The sequence below is a fragment of the Pinus tabuliformis genome, chromosome 4_2 (genome assembly GCF_031772625.1).
Source record: "Pinus tabuliformis cultivar Carrire ecotype Pingquan chromosome 4_2, CPIR1, whole genome shotgun sequence".
NCBI lineage: Eukaryota > Viridiplantae > Streptophyta > Pinopsida > Pinales > Pinaceae > Pinus > Pinus tabuliformis.
In genome coordinates this window covers 205,331,772-205,356,991 of record NC_142304.1, presented here as the reverse complement: position 1 = coordinate 205,356,991, position 25,220 = coordinate 205,331,772, and the positions used below count along the sequence as shown (strand labels likewise).

Below are 25,220 nucleotides of genomic sequence, written 5' to 3'. Positions count from 1 at the left end.
AAGGATAAATCAGACAATACACTGCAGCAAACTAGAGAAGAAGTCTATGTTAAATCATAAGTAATCCAAGATAAAATGAAAAAGATTTTGACAAAAAGACGAAAGCTGTTCATTTTTACATAGGTGACAAAGTACTTAAATGGGATTCTAGAAGAGAATATAAGGGCAAACATGGAAAATTTGATTTTCTGTGGCAAGGCGTTTATGTCATTTATGGTTACAGAGGTAACAATGCATTTTCCTTGAGAGAGTTAGATGGAACAGATCTACCAAGAGTACCTGTCAATGGTAGAATCTTGAAGCATTACTTATCCACAGATTAACAATAATTCACTTTACTTTACTCATTGTATGTAACATTGCAGAGTTTAGATTGGATTGGATGGTAATCTTTTGAAGTTGAAGCCTGGAGAGAAGGCCCTGACCTTTGAAAGGTTCACCATCATAAGTATGAATAAAGAAGAATCACAGAAGAGAAGCTTACAAGTTAACTACAGTGACAGTTCTAAAGACTGCTGATCTTAAAGTTTTTGACATTTCACCAAGAAATGCCATCGCCATGTGGGGCCACTGTTAGGGTCCTATAATAATAGGATTCATAATTTTGAATTGGCTATGGCTAGTATTGTAATATTGTACATACTTTTGCTTTCTGCAAAATGTTTTCCATATTAAAAATTAAAAAATGTAAAGAGGGTATGTCCTAAAAGAATAATCAGAGGACAAAAAGAAAGAAAAAGATCAAAAAAGTGAAAAATATGAACCCCAAAAAGAAATAAAACAGATTATGAAAGTGTGCAAATTCAAATGCCACTACTTTTTACTTTACTTTGTAAAATAAGGTTGTATGCATCTTGTCAGAAATGCCACAATCCATGATGGTCAAATAGCTTAATCTTGACTCGTTCATGCTTTAAATTTTATGTTTATATATAGAGAATAAACATCTAGCCAAACTATTTAACCTTGGCAGATCGGTAGTTAGGTAGAGAATAAAAATGAGCTCATCAGTTTAATCTGAGCCATTGGAAGTTATAAGGATAGAATTAGATAGTTTGATTTTTCAAAAGAAAAGGAAATAAAGGGTCAACAAGCTCAAATGCACCCAATGAATGGCGAAAAAATGTTAGGATAAATAAAGGTTATGTAGAAGAAAAGTTGCAAATGCACAAGGTTGCTAAGTCAAAATCACATTTATCATGCTCAATCCTACGTTTCATGTGCAGGAGGATTTATGAGAAAGAAAAGATATTCACAAGCTTGTTTACTAATTTCCCTCATTTCACTATACCCCACATGCTTATTTGCTAATTTCCCCATTATCCCTTCATCACATATAAATCCCTTTTTTCCCCTCATTTTGACCCTTACCCTTTGGTTTCACACATTTCTATAGTAATTACCTTTTGAAAATCATCCCCCTACCCAAAACCCCTTTTCCCTAGTGTGAAATCCATTCCCCATTGCAAATATTACCTTCCCCCCTTATTAATTTCCCTATTTCCTTTCAAAACCCACAAAAACCCCGTTGTCCTAAGTTTTTATGCCCCCGCTTTATCAAATTAACCCCACCATTTCATATTTCACCGACAAACCTCTTTTAACCCACCAACCTTTGGTGCGGTTAAAAAAATCCACCACATATTCGATGGTCCCACTTTATTGACCCGTTGCTTATGTTAAAAAACCCAACTTTATTGGTTAATTAATTACATTTTTGTGTAATTAAACCCCGGGCCCCGCAAATCCCTTTCCTGATTCCCTCCATGCAACTTAACCACACGATAGCCATCCGATCTCCTACCCCTAGATCCGACTGTGCGCATCCATATCATGTGGGTTCATCGACCGATCAATAATAGCCCGAGAGCAAGTGAGATTCATGGTTTTGCCTGGGCACTGTTCTACTACGTGGAAGCACTAGGTGAGATAACGTGCTCGTGAAAATACCACCTGCCCTCCAAAAGTGGTGCGATGGCCCAAAAAACCACCTCCTCGCCTAGACCAAAAACTGCCCACTGTTCATTTATATTTTCCACCCCAAAATGTGATTGTTACCTGTTAAAAGGCCGGAAAAGCCCCAATTCACTCTTTTCGCTCATTTTTCACCACAACTGCTGCTTAGCCATTGCGACACCCTGAGACCTCTGCGACCAAATTGACCACTATCTGCCACCTGAAGAAGCTCCGGATACCTAATTGAAGCAACCAGTTGACATTTGAAGCCACCATACCGTTTGTAATCACCATTGAACCCAGTTTGCAAGCCAGACCATCGATTTCCAGGTATTCTTGGGAAAAACCAGAATGACCCTTCAATTTGAAAATGCACAATTTAAATTGAAAACTTAATCAATTGAATTAATTAAAGAAACTTGGCTAAATTGAAAATAAACCTGCTGCACACCCCAAACCCTTGTGCAGACTGTAATTTCCCACCCACTCTACCAGAGCTTCCAAAACTCACTCCTAAAAAACTCCTCAAAGCCTAATTAATATCTGTAAACACAATTATGGCTTCCCAAACCTCTTTGGACATGAGACCTCTGCAAACCCCTCACCTGGACATCAACCACTTTGCATTAGCGGACATATATTTCCAAATAAAAGACACAGCTTCCCTTGCCTACCTTCTGAAGCTCCACTACTGGAGTAAGGACACATTCTTGAACCAGAACGATGACATTCACCTGTGGGAGTCTAATTTGCCTAAGTATTTGCTACTAAAAGTACACCCATTCCCATACATCATCCACTTCTATCATGCTTGCTACATTCCCAGCCAAAGAGCCATTGTCACCCCTAACTAACAAGTATTGTTTACCATCACTGTAGAATCCATTAACCAAGTTCTGCAGGTCCAACCAAGCCCTATTGAGACCCCACCGTCTATTGGAGACTTGTTGGAACTCTATACCATGTTAGACCTTCCTAGAATAGCCCAAATTTTCCAGACTTTCATCATAGATGAATGTCATACTCCCATAGATAGTCCCCCTTATGCTACCGCCATTTTTCTAAGATAGGCAGACAAATTATTACCATCCTCTCTTGCATTTTAGGATATACCACAGATGAGCATGTGGACAAGTTTGTCCTAGCCTTCCTTTCCATCTTTAGCCCAGACAAGCCTCTTGCTGTAATTTAAAACTATGCTCAGTTCATTGCAGATAGGATGCATGAACAATTCACTAGATTACCTACTGAAAGAGTCTTCAAGTACTCTTCTGTATTATTTCATATGTTCTTGTATTATCAATCAGACAAATTCCCTGTCAGCATCCAGAAGTTGGATACCAAGGGAAATCAAAGATCAGTTATTTATTGGACACCCTTGATCCAAAAGTACTCCACTACATTCACTTATAAGGACTTCATTGATTCATTTGTCCATCCAGTCATGAATATGCTAACCAGTAGCCCTCAACCTAGAATCAGCCAAGAAATCAAACAGGTGTTATAGTTGGCCAAGAACAGTAAGGTGGGAGACTAGTATCTGTACCGGAACCACATAGAGATAAGAATTTATGGATGCCAACTTTCCCCTTACAAACTACCCAAATACCTCCCCATGAGGATATTTGCACTAGAATATTTTAGGCAGATTATCAATTTTGATGAAGCCAACTTCCTAGCAGCTAGGAGGAAAACCCAATTTAAAATGAAAAATCAATTGGGTCCCTTCATTTGTAATACCAGAGAAGCTGGACCAGAGGCAGAGAAGATGTTACAGCAAATGAAGTTAAAAAATAGTCTTATGTGGCAGTATGACCCTCATGGAGTCATAAATAAATTGAAGATCAAGGTAAAATTGGGACCTTTTATCCATCATCCCAGACCAGACATTGAGAGGTTTTCCAACCAATCAGAATGGCTGGAAAGCACTCTAATTGACATGGATAACACTGTAGTGGATGTAGAAAATACATTGAATAATGTAGAAAGACATATTGATGAAAGTTCTTTCCTGCAGGTTCCAGAACTAGGGGAACCATTGAATATTCCTCCTGGTTTACAGAATCCGACAAATGAAGACATGAAGCCAAAGAGAAACAAGGAGGAGGGTTCCAGTTTAGCTATGGAAACCACAGATGAGCAGTTTGAGATCAACAAGAGGCCCAAGCTCAATCCTGTAGCTGAATACGAAGACACCATTAAATAAGAGGAAATCACTGACACTGATACAATGGTGGAAAGAAGCAAAGGTACTGCAACTTCAGGAGAAACACAACAACCCTCAACATCTAGCACTCAACTGATTGAGAGACAACTCAGTGTTGAGGTTTCTTCATTCACCAGGCCAGCTGATAAATAAAAGGATGTCAAGGATAGGTATTAATAATTTAAGTTAAGAAATGAGAAGTTGAAGGCTGAAACCTATGCTCAATACTTCAAACACACGCAAGAAAATCAAAGCAGGTTGATGTTAGCTTTTGACATCAAAACAGGAAAAATGTAGGTGTCCTTCATGTAGCCAACTTTCCAACAGCCAAAGACATCAGCTAACTACAGAAAAACAGACTTTGAGGTGTTGGCTAGGGATGTTCATCCCATTAACCAGATTGAATTCCACAAGAAGGTAGGAGACATGATCTACTCCACCTTGATAGGAAAGGCCATGGCTGCACATAAGCTATAGAGTTCATTAGATAACATTACATCTCAATATAAATTGGAAAAGGCCTCCTCATAGGCCAAGGACAATAGGATCAAGTCATTGGAGGACTTGGTAATTGAGCTAGGACATGATCCCAATGACATCAAGATTGCTGAGAAATTGATCAAGAAGAAGAATGAGGACATTGTAGCTCTAAAAACAAACTGAAACTTCCTCATTCAGAGCACCCACAAACAAAAGAGGTCCTGGAGAGCCAAACACATCAAGAGGAGATGATGGACCTGGTTCTACAATTGAATGATCAACTAAAGTAAATTGAAAAGGAGTTAGATATCTTGATACACTTAAAACAAGCTAGTCTGGAGACTGCCCCTGCCACTGTTATCCCAACAGTTACTACTACAGTACCATCCACCTTGGTAGCATACTTAGCTCCTACAGCTCAAATGGCTACAACACTGTCAGCTGCCACAATGTCTACATCAGCAACAGGGTCAATAGTAGCAGCTCAGTCAGGTGATGAGGCTAGTAAATTTGTCAAGGCAACGGAAGACATGTCCATTCAAACCACAGAAATGAACAAGCTCAAGGAAAAGGTAACCAGTATAGAGATTGACTATAAGCTTGCCCAGATTATGCACAAGGAAGAAGTACAAAAGGCAACCAGAATGAATGAAAGAATAAAAAGCTTGGAGAAGGAATTGACTTTGAAGGAACCACTGGGCCAAGCCAAGGAACAGTTATGGGCCAATATCATTGACTCTATCAATGATATTTGGCCATCCATCCAAGTAATTTTTGAGAAAAATGACTTAGTGAAGGAGGTTACAAAAGCCATATAAAGAGTGAAAATAGAACTGGGAGACATGCCAGAGAAAGTCGCTAGGATCATCCACTTCCTTAACTCCAAAAATAAGTATGAATTGCAAGAATTGGAGATACCTGACAAGACATGTACAATACTGGAAGTAAAAAGGGTCCTCACCAAGAGAAATTTAATGTTAAACCTAGAAGATAAGTGCCAAACCATGCAACTAGCTATAGATAGATTCATGGTTAAATTTGAAGTTTTGAGGCAAAAGGGTCTGCCAAATCCCTTAGTAATAAATGATAAATTAATGCCACAGGAGGACTACAATAGAAGAATTAGAGAAGTGGCCAGAGATCAGGTAAATACTTCCTCTATGAAGGGGATGCCAACTAGCAAGGTCCTATACCAAACTTTTGAGAACTTGTTTTACCTCCAGCATGAGGTAAAACACCTTTTTGTGAATAAACCCACTTTTTCCAAGTACATGGAGGAAGATGAAATTTATAGGAAGATGATAAATATCCAATTACCAGATGCAGAAACATGGGAGAAACTGAATGAATTACTATATAAATACACAGTCAAAATGTAAAAATGTACAGTAAGGGTGAAAAGGCATAGTAAAAGGATAATGACAGGCCAGCCAAATGAAAGAATATTAGGTAAAAGTGTACCAGTTGAAAGGTCAGAGTGAAAAGAACATCCACCGTGAAGACCAACAACAAGGTAGAGAATAAAAGGAAAAATATCAGAGCATAAAGGTAGCACAACCTAATAAATAGGAATAACATACATCAGTTGAACATCTGTCTCTATCTACTTGCATGAAGATATTTCTTTCTCCTAGATTAATTCCCAAGACAGTTTGGTATACTTTGTAAATTATTTTTGCATAAATACTTCATAATTCAAAGTATTGAGTGTGGATTTCTCTGTATTGGTAGAGTTATTTTGATCATAAACCTAAGGGTTATTGTACCAATTTTTCAAGTGATCCAGATTTGAAAAAGTACGCAACAACTTACAGAGATAACCATAAACACAGAGATGCAGTGGAAATAATACTTCATTTCATTAATGTAAAATTCTGAAATATGCTTACAAACAGCAATGGAAATAGACCAGCAGGTGGCCACCAATATCCACCTGGATCATCAAGTTAGCAGACTGGACCAAGTAATAAAGAGATTGCATTACAAGATTCATGTGTTGAGCCATTACACTGAAGTATTTTCTTTGTCAAATTTGTTGTTTTCTTGTTTTTTCACAAACTTAAATGTTATCTAAAGTTGAATGAATTAACTGGAAATTTATCTCAGAATTTTTTAAGTAGACTCTATTTTGAACATTTGATCATTTCCATGTTTTCTTCTAATATCCGAATCTGAGAATCCTTAATTGCTCTCCAATCCCGGTTGACCTCTTTCACTTTCTTCATAATCTGGCCTAAGGAACCCTTAATTGCTCCTTGGATCCGATTGAAAACCACTTCACCATCCAACCTTGAGATCTAAAGTAACTCTGTCATCTTGCTGTTACACAACATTTTTTTGTTATCCCTGTACTCCCCATTCCTTGATCCCGAAGGACCTCTACAGTGAACCCTGCATGCTTTGTCTTCATGAAGAAACTCCCATTGTGTCCCTCTTCATGCTCAGATAAATTCCCTTTTGCACCATTTCCCCTGAAGCTTCTTTTTTTCCCAGTTTACAAGACCGATGCTAATGGCCTTTGCCTCCCTTGCACTGATGTGTAGAGGTTAGCACTACTCCTCATGCCAACCAGAGCAACTGAGATGTATTCCAGTCGCGTCGGTCCTATTATGGAAAGTTTTTTAAATTAGAGCCAAATCTTCTAGCTGTAGAAGCTCCATAACAGAAGTCTGGTAAATGGTTTGGCTGGATGGGGTCGGGATGACAGTTTGGGATCTTTTCCACTATAATGATGGAACTATCTCAAGGGATAAGTCCATCTCCCATGAGAATAGGATCCATCTCCCTTTCATATTTCCTATATAACCCTCCCTTCTTCCCAAGCACAAACTAGTTGTAGTCACAGTTGATAGTTTTGGCTGAGTATGAGTGTTATAGTTGCAAAGTGTTGATGCTATTTTAGAGTATGCAAGCAAGTTATTACTGGTTGTAGCTATCTAGTTGTGTAAGGGAGAAGTGTGTTTTGGTTTGCAGGGAAGCCTAAAGGGAAGAGCCTTAAAACTATTGTTGTTTGAAGCCATCGTGGAATGCTAACAGAAGTGTGTGGGAACCTGGTCTTGTCAGAGGAAGACTGCAACATCAAGACGAATGGTTGTAATCTCTCTTTGATATTAATACATGCAACTATCGATTGATTTCCTACATGTTTTGTAATATTACATATTCATGTCTTAATGTTTCTTGACTTGTTAAGTAGGTTGAATTGCAATTTTTCTATTATTATGTTTGTATGTTGTTGTTGTTTACTTGTTTCAGGAGCTTGAAGAAGGAAGCGAGAGATTCTTGGAGCAAGAAAGCAAGGACATCATCAAGCAGGATAAGAGACCAAGAGGTAGGCCCTCTTGATTGATTCCAACCTAAGGAAATCTTCCACAGAATGTATTTGTTGTGGCTAGACCCATTATCGGGTTATAGGAATTCGTTCGTGTCCGCACTTATAATTTTACTTCACCACAAACTGGCGACTCCACTGGGGATCTTCTATCCTTTTGATTGTTTTGGATTTCATGATTTCGTGGACTTTTCTAGTTTCACATTTTCCCTTTTGGTTCTATTTATTTTCTCCTGCTTACTGGCCTAAGTCTAAAATTCATAGTAGCAGATTTGGTCCCTTTTTTGAATTTTTATTTTTATCTTTCCTTAATTACCTCGGCCAACATGCTTAATTCGTTGACATTCGCGCCGACCAGTGCGAATTTTTGAGGAATAGTCACATCGACCAAGCTATGGCGCTTGTTGCCAGTTAGGCAGTTGTGCCGATGCGTGTAAGTGAAGATTAAGGCTCAACCCCAATCTTGGCCAGTGTGTTTTGCTCTTGTGTTTTTGACCCTGTGAGATTTTTGGATTGTTTTCTCTATTATTAGAAATCTACTTTTCATTTGGTTTTGCTTGCTTGTTGGCTTGTCATCTTTCTATTTGATTGGTTGAGTCATTGAGTGGCCAACGACACTAGGGCATCTAGTTGGTCACCCATTCAGCAGTTTGTGAACTTGTTAAGTCAGGTTGTAGGTGTGTTTACTCCTTGCATTTGTTTTTGGTCCTTTTATGACTTTGACCTCTTTTTGCACAAGTTTGAAAAAAGTTTCATTTACTAGCTTGAACGTCTCTTTCCGGCATAGATTACATTGTTGGCCTTGTGTTTGGTAAAGTCAGTGTTTCATTGATATGAATGAACTTCTCTTTTCATGTTTTCATCTGCTTGAAGAGCTCATTGTCTCGAAAACTTTTTCATTGAAAGATTGTATGCGAAAAGTTTGTTTCGTTATTTCATGAGAAAGTATGAAATTATAGCTTGTTGCATCATTATGTTACGATAATTTGCATCTTTTTAAAGACTAAAATTGCATCAGCATTTGAAAAAGGAAGAGAATTGTTTCTTTTTGAAAGGACTAATAGATACGTGCTTGTCAGGAAATTAGGAATTGGAATGCATTTTTCATGAGTTTATTTTTTGGAAAAATTAAGGTAGTGAAAGATCATTTCGTTTTAAGTTTCTTGCTTGTTTGCATTTAATTGAGTAGTTGCTACCCTCTCTAGTGTAGGCATTTCATCGAATTGAAAGGGTCTTGTCTCATTTAGTTTCATTTGAGCTTTTTCAAGTAGCATCGCTAAGACCTGAAAACTGAAACTTAACTCAAGATCAACTCTAAAATGAATTCAATTAACCTAAGGCGCATTTGACATTAACGATCATATCTAGAAGGTCTAGGCTAAAGACGTGTTCCAGCATCTTTAAACCTAGCAGCTGTCATTAGCTTCGGCATTAGATAGCGCTAGCACGGATTTTTGCTCCCTGTACCGTCAAGTATGTAACGAGAGACCCCACTAGGCTTCAATCCTTTTATCCTTAGGAAGTCGAGTTGGTCGCCTTGTGAACATGATACACCGAACACAGCATCTGGGGAGATTGCCTGCTTGTACTTCTTGGTTCGCCAGGAGGTATTTTGCAGTTCACAGTTGCTTGGTAATCTTGTTTACCTAGATCATCTAGAGCAGTCATTTGATCTTTTTGACTCATTAAATTTAAAAAGATCATTCGAGCACTTGTCCCTTCAAGCTCATTTCCAATTGAAAGTGAGTCATCTTTGTTTCTTTCTTGACTCTTAAGAAATGAAAGAACATCAATATTTTATGCGTCTTAATAATTGATTGCCCACGATCCAAAAGATCCTGTTAGTCTTTGTGACCAAATCATGAGTTACCTTAAAAGGACATTTTAAAGCCTTGAAGTTATTTGTTCTGTCGACTAAGACAAGGTCATCGTGGCTGAGCCATCTGGTTCACCAAATTCCTCTTCCTCTCCTCCATCTGAAAGATTGTCTGAGGAGCCATTTCCTGAGTTATCAGAGTCACTTGAGGACCAAAATGTTGAACTCGCAATTGTTTTGGGTGTTCAACCATTGTCATCTCGTCCTCCACGTACCTTCCATACAGGGTCACCTGTTGATCTTGGCCCAGAATCTTCGGACAATCCCGTACGAACTCCAGAGAAATTCCTGACCACTGATGGTAAGCTTGGACTAGTTATCTATCCTCCAAACCCTCTATTTGACATTGTTGAGATATCACTACAGTGTCCTTATAGTCCGTACGACCAGCTAAGTATTCCTTTGAAACTATCCCCCAGTACATGTTCAGGCATTTGTCATCGTTTGTTTTCAAACATGGAACCCGAAGGCGACGCTCCAGTCAAATCTCAATATGAGTCTGAAGTTTCTACACCACACACTGTTGAAGGGGGAGAATTGCAATTGCAGTTCCCTCCTGAGGGTTTCCCTCTTTTGGAAGGTATTCCCGCCAACTTGCCACCCAACTATGTGTCTTTGGGGAACTTAGTTTCAGGCACACCTAGTGCCTCACCACTCTACCATAGTCCTTGCAAATCAAAGAAAGTTGATGTCAGCTTTTGACATCAAAACATGAAAAATGAAGGTGTCCTTCATGCAGCCAACTGTTCAACAGCCAAAGACATCAGCTGACTACATAAACATAGACTTTGAGGTGTTGGCTAGGGATGTTCATCCCATTGACCAGATTGAATTCCACAAGCAGGTAAGAGAGATGATCTACTCCACCTTGCCAGGAAAGGCCATGGTTGCACATAAGTTGCAGAGTTCATTAGATAACATTACAGCTCAATAAAAATTGGAAAAGGCCTCCTCACAAGCCAAGGACAACAAGATCAAGTCATTGGAGGACTTGGTAATTGAGCTGGGACATGATCCCAATGACATCATTGCTAAATTAATCAAGAAGAAGAATGAGGACATTGAAGCTCTCAAATAACAACTGAAACTTCCTCATTGAGAGCACCCACAAACAAGAGAGGTCCTGGACAGCCAAACATATCAGGAGGAGATGATGGACCTGGTTCTAAAATTGAATGATCAACTAAAGGAAATGGAAAAGGAGTTAGATAGCTTGATACAGTTAAAACAAGCTAGTCTGGAGACTACCCCTGTCACTGTTATCCCAACAGTTACTACTGTAGTACCATCCACCTTGGCAGCATCCTTAACTCCTACAGCTCCAATGGCTACAGCACTGCCAGCTGCCATAATGTCTACATCAGAAACAGGGTCAACAACAGCAGCTCAACCAGGTGATGAGGCTAGTAAACTGTTTAAGGCAATTGAAGACATGTCCATTCAGACCACAGAAATGAACAAGTGTAACGAAAAGGTAACCAGTCGAGAGACTGACTAAGCTTGCCCAGATTATGCACAATGAAGAAGTACAAAAGGCAACCAGAATGAATGAAAGAATAAAAATCTTGGTGAAGGAATTGACTTTGAAGGAACCATTGGGTCAAGCCAAGGAACAATTGTGGGCCAATATCATTGACTCTGTCAATGATATTTGTCCATTCATCCAAGTAATTTTTGAGCAAATTGGCTTAGTGAAGGAGGCTACAAAAGCCATACAAAGAGTGAAAACAGAAATGGGAGACATGCCAGAGGAAGTCACTAGGATCATTCACTTCCTTAACTCCAAAAATAAGTATGAATTGCAGGAATTGGAGATACCTGATAGGATAGGTAGATTACTAGAAGTAAAAAGGGTCCTCACCAAGAGAAATTTAATGTTAAACTTGGAAGATAAATGCCAAACCATGCAAATGGCTATAGACAAATTCATGGTTAAATTTGAAGTTTTGAGGCAAAAGGGTTTGCCAAATCCCTTAGTAATAATGATAAATTAATGCCACAGGAGGAATATAATAGAAGAATTAGAGAAGTGGCCAGAGATCAGGTAAATAATTCCTCTATGAAGGGGATGCCAACTGTAAAGGTCCTACACCAAACTTTTGAGAACTTGTTTTACCTCCAGCATGAGGTAAAACACCTTTTTGTGAATAAACCCACTTTCGCCAAGTACATGGAGGCAAATGAAATTTATAGGAAGATGATAAATATCCAATTACCAGATGTAGAAACATGGGAGAAACTGGATGACTTACTATAGAAATACACGGTCAAAATGTAAAAATGTATAGTAAGGGTGAAAAGGCACAATAAAAGGATAATGATAGGGCAGCCAGATGAACGAGTATCAGGTAAAAGTGTATCAATTGAAAGGTCAGAGTGAAAAGAACATCCAGCGTGAAGACCAACAACAAGGCAGAGAAGAAAAGGAAAAATATCATAGCATAAAGACAACACAACCTAATAAATAGGAAAATCATACATCAGTTGAACATTTGTCTCTATCTTCTTGTATGAAGATATTTCTTTCTCCTAGATTAATTCCCAAGACAGTTTAGGATATTTTGTAAATTATTTTTGTATAAATACTTCATAATTCGAAGTATTGAGTGTGGATTGCTATACATTTGTAGAGTTATTTTGATCATAAACCTAAGGGTTATATTCCAATTTTTCAAGTCAGCAGACTGGACCAAGTAATAAAGAGATTGCATTACAGGATTCATGTGTTGAGTTATTACAGTGAAGTATTTTCTTTGTCAATTTTTTTTTTACTATGTTTTTTCACAAACTTAAATGTTATCTAAAGTTGAATAAATTAACTAGAAATTTATCTCAGAATTTGTTTAAATACACTCTGTTTTGAACAGTTGATCATTTCCATGTTTTCTTTTGATATCTAGATCTGAGAATCCTTAATTACTCTCCCTTCCCAGTTGACCTCTTTTACTTTCTTCATAATCCGGCCTAACGAACCCTTAATTGCTCCTTGGATCCGATTGAAAGCCACTTCACCATCCAGGCTTCAGATTTGAAGTAACTCACATTGTTTTTAGAACTTGATCCAGTCTTGTATGCTTGAAATTTCACCCCATAGACCAATGGTAAAAGACACCCCTCTTTTCTTCTAAGTAAGTGATCCCACCACCAAATCCAAATCAAAACCCAAGTACAATCATAACTAGCCTAAAATCAATTAACTAAACAAAGTTAAAACATAAAGAGAGAGCCCTCTCTGAGCATTAGGGAGGCTAGATCCTAATCTCCAAAGTAGGTTTGTGGTTACCTCTAATAATTTCTTTCTAATCAACTCTATAGAAATATTGGAGTGATAGAAAAGTGGCGACCATACGGGGGAACTTCAATCCTTAGTGTAATAAAAATTTAAGGAAATATTAATTCTCATCTTGTGCACCTCAAGCTCATTTTAGAGTTGATGTTAAAAAGTTTCAAAAAACAATTACAAAATTAAAATTCTGGCTCCCAAAAAGACTCACTATACCAGGGAAAATCCAGATCTAAACCCTTCTACAATAGTGGATGACCCAGACAGAATTTTAAGAAAATTAAAAAGGGTAGAAACTCAAGCAAGTAGTAGCCAGTTAGTTAAAGCAAATTTACTCCCCAAAGAATTATCAATTTTAGAGGAAATTCCATTTGATTTGTCATTTGACCTCTCATTGTTTAGAACTAAATCAGAAAATGCAATTCATGAAACTGTGTTAGACCCTAATTTTATTCAATTCATTGAGTCAAAAAAGGTGCCTATACATCCAGATTTAGATAAACTTGTGTTGGATACTTTTGATAAGCTAGAAGCTTTAACCTCTACATTGATAAGCCATATAGATGATGCCTACCTTCAATAATCAGTTGAATTAGCTGCCCTCACTGCTGCTGCCTCTGAATTTTTGCACAATCTTCAAATACTGTAAATACACCTTCATTTACTACCACCTCACCTATAATATCCACCACAGTTCATTCCCCTAAACCAGTTATTCATCAGCTTCCTATCCAACCAAACACCTCAACCTTATCTAGTTCATCTCCATCCATTTCAAGCCCTTCCTCAAGCACCAGCACTTTGCCCCCTAGTCAAACCAAAATCTCAGCCATGGCAAACAGATATGCACCTTTTGTTTTATCAGCTTAGCTCCATGCCATGCCCCAAGATTATCAAAGAAAAATCTTTTTGTTTGATGCTATTGGTCAGTATACTACCCAACAACATGTGAACAAAATGACTGACTATTTTGAGTTGCATGAGATTGATGAATCTGATGTCCAAATGAGGTTGTTTTCCCAGACATTGACAGGAGATGTAAAGAAATGGTTCAAAGGTTTACTAGCTAATCATATTGCAGACTTAGCTGCTTTTCATAGATTGTTTATTGATAGATGGGAGAGAAAGAAAAACCCTATGCAAATACTTTCTGAATATGATAATCTAGAAGAGCTCCTAATGGGCCAGTTCATGATTATTGTACTAGGTTCAATAACATCTATAATGCAATCCCTACTAATATTAAGCCTCCACCAGACCTAGCACTCATCAAATTCCATGATGCTTTTTACACTAATATGTCATACCAATTAAGGGAAAGAAGCCATAAAACATTGGAACAAATGCAAAGTAATGTTGTTAGTGTAGAATCCAATCTATTAGCTAAGGAAGCTAGGATGAGAAATGAAAAAAGAGTTGTTATTAAAGAGGAAACCTCCACATCTGATGGTAAAATAGATAGTTTAGCAAAGAGTGTAGAAAGAATAATGAATAGATTAGAAAACATGGAAATAAAAACTCAGTGGGAGAATCAACAACCACCCCCAATAAGAAACCCCAACTTCAAGAAGAATCTTAACACTGGAAAGAATGCTATACTAGATCAGCAAATTAGACCACCCTTCCAAGAAAAGGATGGTGAGGGTTCACAAAACCATGAGGGAGAGGATGATACCCAGATAAACTTGTTAGGGATAAAAAATGAAGATGTTGTTTTTCTTGATCAAGAAGAACAGAAATTGTACATGCTGCAAAAATTACAATTAGAATCTGGAGAGTCCTTTGACGTTGAACACGGCTATGAATCTGCTATATATGAGGTTCACAAACAGCATAGCCTTAGAAGTAAAAAGAATAATGAAATTTCCACTAAGATATCAATCCAAACCCAAACCAAAAAGATAACAGAAGCTCCTATGACCAAAATCCTACAAATCCTCCCTAGGGGAACTCAGGAGACTTCGAGCCCAAAAATTGTAGATATAACTTCATCTAAAACTCAAACTGAAATTGTTACTCAAATCATTCCAAATAAGAGAATTCAAAACAAAACTGTTGAAATGCATACTGAAGTGCCAAGTACAGAAAAATAAGATAAAAACACACAAACCACATTTATTAAGGAAGATCTCATCCAATAAAGCAAAACTCAATTGCCTTTCAACATTAAAACTAAGATAGCAAAATTGAAAATATCAGTCCCCTTGACCGAGCTAGTGAAAAATGAATTCTATAGATCACAGATCACTGAAACATTAAATATAGGAGAAGGAGAGGATGCTGTGAATTTGAATGATGATCAACATGAGTTATTGTTTGGTCTTGAAGTAAATGGTACACATTAGCAAGGGGGTATCCCTCTATTCTACATTAGCTTGAACATTCGTGACAAAATATTACATAATGCTATGCTAGACTTAGGGGCATCCCATAATTTAATGTCAAAAGCAATAATGGAGAGACTAAACTTAGATATCACCAGACCATATAAGGACCTATTTTTCTTTGACTCTAGCCAAGTTAAATGTCTCACTCTGATCAAGGATTTGTGTGTAACTCTAGTCCAGTGCCTAGCAAAGAGTATTGTCATGGACATAGTAGTTGTTGACATCCCACCCAAATATGGAATGTTGTTATCTCTCTCACGGGGAGCGAAATTGCAGGGATATTTACAATTAGATATGTCATATGCCACCATCTCTGTTTTTGGTCAACAAAGAAAACTTTATAGAGAGACCTTGATGAAATACATGGTGAGTAATGCAGAAAAACCACAGAATTTCCCTATATACTCCATGCATTTTGATATGGACTCTTTCATCTTGTACAATTCAGAACATGATAAAAATGAAATCAGAGCTGTAGAAGAAAAGTATAAAGCTCCTGATAGTGAAAACATTTTTCATGAGTCTCTATGGCATTTGGATTTTGATGGATCTATGAATAGATTAGGAGTAGGTGCATGACTGTGGATTCACAACATGGAAAATAATCATTCTGAAGGTCATGGTTTTATATTAAACTTTAAGTGCACGAACAATATGGTAGAATATGAATCTCTAATTTTAGGACTACAAATGGTTAGAAAACTTGGAGCCAAGAGAGTTTCTATAATGGTAGACTCAGAATTTATTATTAAACAAATCAAAGGTGAATACTCTGTGAATAATCACAGACTTAGCCAATATAGAGAAACTATCCTAGATTTGATCAAGGACCTTCTGGAAACTAACTTTGTTGCCATTCCTAGGAAACACAATATACAGGCTCACAGTCTGGCCACTTTTGCTAGTACGTGCAAATTTCCTTTTCAGCCCAACCACCAGTACACTGCAGAAGTGAGACATAGGCCTGTCATATCTGATAATTTGAAATATTGGCATATTTCCTCACAAGATTCTCAAATTTATGATTTTATGAATGTTGAAGGAAAGTTTCAAAATTGTAATATACATACAGATTGTACAGTAGACAATCACATAGATAGTGGGATAGATGCAAATACTTTAGATATGGTTAAACCCACTAATTTCACTAAAGTAGAAATAGATAACTTAGAAAATGTAGAAATAGTGAATGATGATATTGAAATTCTAAACCTTAAAAATAATTTTTTCCCTAAGGGATTAGTCCCATTAGAAGATTTGTTTGATTCAAATGCTGTAGCTAGGAAACCAAAAATGGAGCCTTTAAGAGCAGATATAAAAGAATGTAACATAGGAACTGAAGAAAGACCTAATTTCATTAAAATATCAAAAGCCTTACCTCCAGATGAAAAGGTTAAAAATATAGGTCTGTTCAAAGAGTTCAAGATGTCTTTGCTTGGAATTATGAAGACCTAAAGTCTTATGACACCAACATAATTCAACACAAGATACCAATCAGAGAAGATCATAAACCCTTTAAACAGAAGCTTAGGAGAATTAATCCAGTTCTTATGCCATCAATTGAAAAGGAAGTAAAAATGATGTATGATGACCAAATCATAGCTCCCATTATATATTCAGATTGGGTCTCAAACTTAGTCACTACTAGGAAGAAAATAGGAGAAATGAGACTCTGTGTTGATTTCAGAAACTTGAACAAAGTCGCATTAAAAGACAACTATCCTCTCCCAAAGACGGACCATATTCTTAAGATGGTAGTAGGTTTATCTAGAATTTCATTGCTTGTTGGATTTTCTAGATACAACGAAATTTTAGTTCAACCAGAGGACCAAGAAAAGACTGCATTTACTACTCCTTGGGGTACTTTCATGTATTTGAAAATGCCTTTTGGATTAATGAATGCAGGAGAAACATTTCAAAGAGCTATGGATATATATTTTTCCAAAGAAATCCATGACTTCCTAGTTGTTTACCAAGATGACATCACAGTCTTTTCTAAATCTGATAATGAACATGTAGATCACTTGAGAAGAGTTTCCATTAAATGCAGAAAATTTGGTATTTCATTAAATCCAAAAAAGACACTCTTTGGTCTAGAAGAAGGTAAACTCTTGGGACATATAATATCCAAATTTGGAATTAGAATAGATCCTGCTAGAATAGAGGCTACATTGACCATCACTCATCCTAAAAGCATCAGATAATTACGGTCATTTCTAGGAAAAATAAATTTTCTTAGGAGATTCATTTCAAACCTAGCAGAATTAATTAGAGAACTAAATAATATGTTAAGAAAAGATTCAGTACTTAAATGGATAGTGGAAGCTAAATAGTCTTTTGAGGCCATCAAAGAATCCCTTACCAAAACTCTAGTCCTTATAAGTCCTAATCTCCAAAAATATTTTATAATTTTTTCTTTTGCTTCAGAACATACTATTGCAACAAACTTGTTGCAAAAGAATGATCAAGGATATGAACAACCCATTGCATTTTTCAGTAAATATTTAAGAGATAAAACACTAAAGTACAACATAATGGAAAAATAAGCACTAACTTTAGTGAAATCTATTAAAGATTTCAGAGTGTACATCTTGTATTCACACATCATTGCTTATGTTCCAAATTCAGTAGTAAAGGACATTTTGACACAAAATGGGCCTGAAGGAAAGAAAGGCAAATGGATTGCGACTATTTTTTAATATGACATAAAAATAAAGCCTACAAAACTTATCAAAGGCCAAGGTTTAGCCAAAATCATGCCTGAATCGAACTGTCAGGCCTTGGACATAAATTTCATTGCTGCCCTAGATGATCAGGAAGAGATGGTGACTCCACAGATCAGTGAACCCTTTACAGATTCACCTTGGTTTACAGATATCATATTTGTCTTACTAAACGTACAAGCTCCTCCTGGTTTATCTAGAACTAAAGCTAGATTTTTGAAAATAAAATCAATGAAATATTGTATCATAGATAATGCTTTATTTTGGAAAGATAACGGTGGCATTCTATTAAATTTTTTACTGAAAGAAGAAACTGATAAAATTATGCAAGAATTTCACGCAGGAGATTGTGGATGACACTTGTATCGGAAAACAACTGCTAACAAGATCTAAGGGCTGGTTTTTACTGGCCCACTCTTTTTGAAGATTTCAAGAAACATGTGACCTCTTGTCATAAGTGATAAATATTTTAGGGTAAAAGGAAGATCTTACCTTTACCTCTCAAACCCATATCCACAGAAGTGCCATTTCAACAATGGGGTTTAGACTTCATTGGAGAAACTCACCCAGTCTCCTCAGCCCAGCATAAATGTATTTTGACAGCCACTGATTACTTCACCAAATGGATAGAATCCATACCTTCTAGACAAACCACAGACTCTGTCATTATCTCATTCCTTGAAAACAATATCCTGTCAAGATTTGGATGTCCCCAAAGGCTCATTACTGATAATGCAACTCCTTTTAAATCCAAGAAAATGGTATACTTTTGTAACAAATATCACATTACCCTTGGCCATTCCACTACCTATTACCCTCAAGGTAATGGACTTGAAGAATCCTCAAACAAAAGGCTTGTCAATATCAATAAGAAACTAATGGAAGACAACAAGAAGACATGGAACAAAAAGTTGGCCAATGCCTTATGGGCAGACAGACTAACTACCAAAAATTCCATTGGTACATCTCCATATTAGTTAGTATATGGAATGGATGTTGTTTTTCCATCCTCTTTAGGAGTACCAGTGACGAAGATCATCCAAGAGTTGCTGTAAGAACCAAATGGTATCCAAAGAAGGATAAATATGATAATACAATGCAGCAAACCAGAGAAGAAGTCTATGTTAAATCATAAGTAATCCAAGATAAAATGAAAAAGATTTTGACAAAAAGACGAAAGCTGGTCATTTTTACATAGGTGACAAAGTACTTAAATGGGATTCTAGAAGAGAATATAAGGGCAAACATGGAAAATTTGATTTTCTATGGCAAGGCGTTTATGTCATTTATGGTTATAGAGGTAACAATGCATTTTCCTTGAGAGAGTTAGATGGAACAGATCTACCAAGAGGACTTGTCAGTGGTAGAATCTTGAAGCATTACTTATCCACAGATTAACAATAATTCACTTTACTTTACTCATTGTATGTAACATTGCAGAGTTTAGATTGGATTGGATGGTAATCTTTTGAAGTTGAAGCCTGGAGAGAAGGCCCTGAGCTTTGAAGGGTTCACCATCATAAGTATGAATAAAGCAGAATCACAGAAGAGAAGCTTACAAGTTAACTACAGTCACAGTTCCAAACACTGCTAATCTTAAAGTTCTTGACATTTCACCAAGAAATGCCATCGCCATGTGGAGCCACTGTTAAGGTCCTATAATAATAGGATTCATAATTTTGAATTGGCTATGGTTAGTATTGTAATATTGTACATACTTTTGCTTTCTGCAAAATGTTTTCCATATTAAAAATTAAAAAATGTAAAGAGGGTATGTCCTAAAAGAATAATCAAAGGACAAAAAGAAAGAAAAAGTGAAAAAAAGTGAAAAATATGAACCCCAAAAAGAAATAAAACAGATTAAAAAAGTGTGCAAATTCAAATGCCACTACTTTTTACTTTACTTTGTAAAATAAGGTTGTGTGCATCTTGTCAAAAATGCCACAATCCATGATGGTCAAATAGCTTAATCTTGACTCATTCATGCTTTAAATTTTATGTTGATATATAGAGAATAAGCATCTAGCCAAACTATTTAACCTTGGCAGATCGATAGTTAGGTAGAGAATAAAAATGAGCTTATCAGTTTAATCTGAGCCATTGGAAGCTATAAGGATAGAATTAGATAGTTTTCTTTTCAAAAGAAAAGGAAATAAAGGGTCAAAAAGCTCAAATGCACCCAATGAATGGAGAAAAAATGTTAGGATAAATAAAGGGTAGGTAGAAGAAAAGTTGCAAATGCACAAGGTTGCTAAGTCAAAATCACATTTATCATGCTCAATCCTACGTTTCATGTGCAGGAGGATTTATGAGAAAGAAAAGATATTCACAAGCTTGTTTACTAATTTCCCCTCATTTCACTATGCCCCACATGCTTATTTGCTAATTTCCCCATTATCCCTTCATCACATATAAATCCCTTTTTTCCCCTCATTTTGACCCTTACCCTTTGGTTTCACACATTTCCCTAGTAATTACCTTTTGAAAATCATCCCCCTACCCAAAACCCCTTTTCCCTAGTGTGAAATCCATTCCCCATTGCAAATATTACCTTCCCCCCTTATTAATTTCCCTATTTCCTTTCAAAACCCACAAAAACCCCTTTGTCCTAAGTTTTTATGCCCCCGCTTTATCTAATTAACCCCACCATTTCATATTTCACCGACAAACCTCTTTTAACCCACCAACCCTTGGTGCGGTTAAAAAACTCCACCACATATTCAATGGTCCCACTTTATTGACCCGTTGCTTATGTTAAAAAACTCAACTTTATTGGTTAATTAATTACATTTTTGTGTAATTAAACCCCGGGCCCCGCAAATCCCTTTCCTGATTCCCTCCATGCAACTTAACCACACGATAGCCATCTGATCTCCTACCCCTAGATCCGACTGTGCGCATCCATATCATGCGGGTTCATCGACCGATCAATAATAGCCCGAGAGCAAGCGAGATTCACGGTTTTGCCTGGGCACTGTTCTACTACGTGGAAGCACCAGGTGAGATAACGTGCTCGTGAAAATACCACCTGCACTCCAAAAGTGGTGCGATGGCCCAAAAAACCACCTCCTCGCCTAGACCAAAAACTGCCCACTGTTCATTTATATTTTCCACCCCAAAATGTGACTGTTACCTGTTAAAAGGCCGGAAAAGCCCCAATTCACTCTTTTCACTCATTTTTCTCCTCAACTGCTGCTTAGCCATTGCGACACCCTGAGACCTCTGCGACCAAATTGACCACTATCTGCCACCTGAAGAAGCTCCGGAAACCTAATTGAAGCAACCAGTTGACATTTGAAGCCACCATACCGTTTGTAATCACCATTGAACCCAGTTTGCAAGCCAGACCATCAATTTCCAGGTATTCTTGGGAAAAACCAGAATGACCCTTCAATTTGAAAATGCACAATTTAAATTGAAAGCTTAATTAATTGAATTAATTAAAGAAACTTGGCTAAATTGAAAATAAACCTGCTGCACACCCCAAACCCTTGTGCAAACTGTAATTTCCCACCCACTCTACCAGAGCTTCCAAAACTCACTCCTAAAAAACCCCTCAAAGCCTAATTCATATCTGTAAACACAATTATGGCTTTCCAAACCTCTTTGGACATGAGACCTCTACAAACCCCTCACCTAGACATCAACCACATTGCATTAGCAGACATATATTTCCAAATAAAAGACATAGCTTCCCTTGCCTACCTTCTGAAGCTCCACTACTGGAGTAAGGACACATTCTTGAACCAGAACGATGACATTCACCTGTGGGAGTCTAATTTGCCTAAGTATTTGCTACCAAAAGTACACCCATTCCCATACATCATCCACTTCTATCATGCTTGCTACATTCCCAGCCAAAGAGCCATTGTCACCCCTAACTAACAAGTATTGTTTACCATCACTGCAGAATCCATTAACCAAATGTTGTAGGTCCAACCAAGCCCTATTGAGACCCCACCGTCTATTGGAGATTTTTTGGAACTCTATACCATGTTAGACCTTCCTAGAATAGCCCAAATTTTCCAGACTTTCATCATAGATGAATGTCATACTCCCATAGATAGTCCCCCTTATGCTGCCACCATTTTTCTAAGAAAGGCAGACAAATTATTACCATCCTCTCTTGCATTTTAGGATATACCACAGATGAGCATGTGGATGAGTTTGTCCTAGCCTTCCTTTCCATATTTGGCCCAGACAAGCCTCTTGCTGTAATTTAAAACTATGCTCAGTTCATTGCAGATAGGATGCATGAAAAATTCACTAGATTACCTACTGAAAGAGTCTTCAAGTACTCTTCTGTATTATTTCATATGTTCTTGTATTATCAATCAGACAAATTCCCTGTCAGCATCCAGAAGTTGGATACCAAGGGAAATCAAAGATCAATTATTTATTGGAAACCCTTGATCCAAAAGTACTCCACTACATTCACTTATAAGGACTTCATTGATTCATTTGTCCATCCAGTCATGAATATGCTAACCAGTAGCTCTCAACCTAGAATCAGCCAGGAAATCAAACAAGTGTTATAGTTGGCCAAGAACAGTAAGGTGGGATACTAGTATCTGTATCGGAACCACACAAAGATAAGAATTTATGGATGCCAACTTTCCCCTTACAAACTACCCAAATACCTCCCCATGAGGATATTTTCACTAGAATATTTTAGGCAGATTATCAATTTTGATGAAGCCAACTTCCTAGCAGCTAGGAAGAAAACCCAATTTAAAATGAAAAATCAATTGGGTCCCTTCATTTGTAATACCAGAGAAGCTGGACCAGAGGCAGACAAGATGTTACAGCAAATGAAATTGAAAAATAGTCTTATGTGGAAGTATGACCCTCATGGAGTCATAAATAAATTGAGGATCAAGGTAAAATTGGGACCTTTTATCCATCATCCCAGACCAGAAATTGAGAGGCTTTCCAACCAATCAGAATGGTTGGAAAGCACTCTAATTGACCTGGATAGCACTGTAGTGGATGTAGAAAATACATTGAATAATGTAGAAATACATATTGATGAAAGTTCTTTCCTGCAGGTTCCAGAACTAGGGGAACCATTGAATATTCCTCCTGGTTTACAGAATCCAACAAATGAAGACATAAACCCAAAGAGAAACAAGGAGGAGGGTTCCAGTTTAGCTATGGATACCACAGATGAGCAGTTTGAGATCAACAAGAGGCCCAAGCTCAATCCTGTAACTGAACAGGAAGACACCATTAAATAAGTGGAAATCACTAGCACTGATACAATGGTGGAAATAAGCAAAGGTACAATAGCTTCAGGAGAAACACAACAACCCTCAACATCTAGCACTCAACTGATTGAGAGACAACTCAGTGTTGAGGTTTCTTCATTCACTAGGCCAGCTGATAAAGAAAAGGATGTCAAGGATAGGTATTAATAATTTAAGTTAAGAAACGAGAAGTTGAAGGCTGAAACCTATGCTCAATACTTCAAACACACACAAGCAAATCAAAGCAGGTTGATGTTAGCTTTTGACATCAAAACAGGAAAAATGTAGGTGTCCTTCATGTCGCCAACTTTCCAACAGCCAAATACATCAATTGACTACATAAAAACAAACTTTGAGGTGTTGGCTAGGGATGTTCATCCCATTGACCAGATTGAATTCCACAAGCAGGTAGGAGACATGATCTACTCCACCTTGATAGGAAAGGCCATGGCTGCACATAAGCTATAGAGTTCATTAGATAACATTACATCTCAATATAAATTGGAAAAGTCCTCCTCATAGGCCAAGGACAATAGAATCAAGTCATTGGAGGACCTGGTAATTGAGCTGGGACATGATCCCAATGACATCAAGGTTGCTGAGAAATTGATCAAGAAGAAGAATGAGGACATTGTAGCTCTAAAAAAAAAACTGAAACTTCCTCATTCACAGTACCCAAAAACAAAAGAGGTCCTGGAGAGCCAAACACATCAAGAGGAGATGATGGACCTGGTTCTACAATTGAATGATCAACTAAAGTAAATTGAAAAGGAGTTAGATATCTTGATACAGTTAAAACAAGCTAGTCTGGAGACTGCCCCTGCCACTGTTATCCCAACAGTTACTACTACAGTACCATCCACCTTGGCATCATACTTAGCTCCTACAGCTCAAATGGCTACAGCACTGCCAGCTGCCATAATGTCTACACCAGAAACAGGGTCAACAGTAGCAGCTCAGTCAGGTGATGAGGCTAGTAAATTGGTCAAGGCAATGGAAGACATGTCCATTCAAACCACAGAAATGAACAAGCTCAAGGAAAAGGTAACTAGTATAGATATTGACTATAAGATTGCCCAGATTATGCACAAGGAAGAAGTACAAAAGGCAACCAGAATGAATGAAAGAATAAAAAGCTTGGAGAAGGAATCGACTTTGAAGGAACCACTGGGCCAAGCCAAGGAACAGTTTTGGGCCAATATCATTGACTCTATCAATGATATTTGGCCATCCATCCAAGTAATTTTTGAGCAAATTGACTTAGTGAAGGAGGTTACAGAAGCCATACAAAGAGTGAAAATAGAACTAGGAGACATGCCAGAGAAAGTCGCTAGGATCGTCCACTTCCTTAAATCCAAAAATAAGTATGAATTGCAAGAATTGGAGATACCTTACAAGACATGTACAATACTAGAAGTAAAAAGGGTCCTCACCAAGAGAAATTTAATGTTAAACCTGGAAGATAAGTGCCAAACCATGCAACTGGATATAGATAGATTCATGGTTGAATTTGAAGTTTTGAGGCAAAAGGGTCTGCCAAATCCCTTAGTAATAAATGATAAATTAATGCCACACGAGGACTACAATAGAAGAATTAGAGAAATGGCCAGAGATCAGGTAAATACTTCCTCTATGAACGGGATGCCAACTGGAAAGGTCCTATACCAAACTTTTGAGAACTTGTTTTACCTCCAGCATGAGGTAAAACACCTTTTTGTGAATAAACCCACTT

General features: G+C 37.4%; 1 pseudogene; it reads left to right on the top strand.

Annotated features, from left to right (window-relative positions):
• The first annotated feature begins 11,041 nt into the window (after positions 1 to 11,041).
• LOC149168839 (ubiquitin fusion degradation protein 1 C-like) overlaps positions 11,042 to 25,220 on the top strand; it is a 119,229-nt pseudogene continuing 105,050 nt past the window's right edge.